The sequence below is a fragment of the Chrysochloris asiatica genome, unplaced genomic scaffold, assembly GCF_000296735.1.
Source record: "Chrysochloris asiatica unplaced genomic scaffold, ChrAsi1.0 scaffold00007, whole genome shotgun sequence".
In the NCBI taxonomy this organism is placed as follows: domain Eukaryota; kingdom Metazoa; phylum Chordata; class Mammalia; order Afrosoricida; family Chrysochloridae; genus Chrysochloris; species Chrysochloris asiatica.
The window spans coordinates 8,589,440-8,590,591 of NW_006408525.1; positions in this window are offsets into that span (position 1 = coordinate 8,589,440).

Below are 1,152 nucleotides of genomic sequence, written 5' to 3' on the forward strand. Positions count from 1 at the left end.
AGGCGGGAGGGCCGCGCCGCACTCGCCCCGCGGACCGGACTGCGGCCGCCGCGGAGCCCGCGGGCGCTCGTCTCTCTATAGGCGATGTGTGCCGCTTCCACCAGAAAAATAATTAATTACACAATAAATAATTAAAATCGAGTACGAGATGGCAGAGCCTAAGCCGCGGAGGGTTCTCTCGGGCGGGGAGGCGGTCGTAGAGGGGCGGGAAGGGCAAGAACGGGGAGGGAAGCCCAGGCCCCCGGCCCGGCAGCGGCGATGTCCTTAAGCCCAGAGTCTCGTCAGTGGCGGAGGTGGCGGCGGCGTCTGCGGGCTCAGACCATTCTCTGGCTGTGTCTTCGTGTTGTCCCTGGGCCGAGCCGACCTAACGTCTGCTCTCCTGCGGCCTCACTGCCTGGACGCCGTAGTCTCCCCCATTTTGTAGGCCCAGCGGGCGGTGTTTTTCCCCCCTTTAATCCGAATTCACGGGTTTTCCCTTCGCTTTAATGGCGGCCACAGGGACCAGCTCGCCCTCTCTGCTCGCCTATTGGCCGTTTTAAGGTCACGTGGACGCGGGCTCCGTGGGGAGGAGGAGAGAGAAGGGAGTGAGGGAGGGCCGGGAAGCTTTCCGCGGAGGCGGTGAGCCCCGGGGATGGGGCAGTCAGCTGGTGGCGACTAAGATAGCGCCACCTGCTGGGTGCCTCTGTCAGAGTCAAATGACCTGAGGCCCTGTCTTATCTTTCTCCTTGTGATGAAATTTAAAGTACAAGAAAGTTCACTTCACAAATCTTTGAGAATTATGTGGAAATCAGCTTGAATTCTTTGGAAGAGAAAGTGTTGCGAAAATTCTAAGGCATTCTTTCTCATTTGTTCCACAGTGCCCCCGGGGTGTAACACAAACCCCCTGGGCTTGGGGTGAGACATAACAGGATGGAGACAGAATTTAACCACTTAAAAGTTGTGTGATATTAACAAAGAAACATAAACAAAACGTATTGCTAGTAGCTTGGGAATTGGAGCCACACTCCCTGATTTCAAAACTTGAGCAAGTCTCTTACCTCCTAGTGCTTCAATTTCCTCATTTGTAAAATGGGGAAAACATTGCCCCTAGCTCATAGGGTTGTTGTGATCATTGAGTTTATACTTAGAAAGCCTGTAGGCAGCAATTGGCAC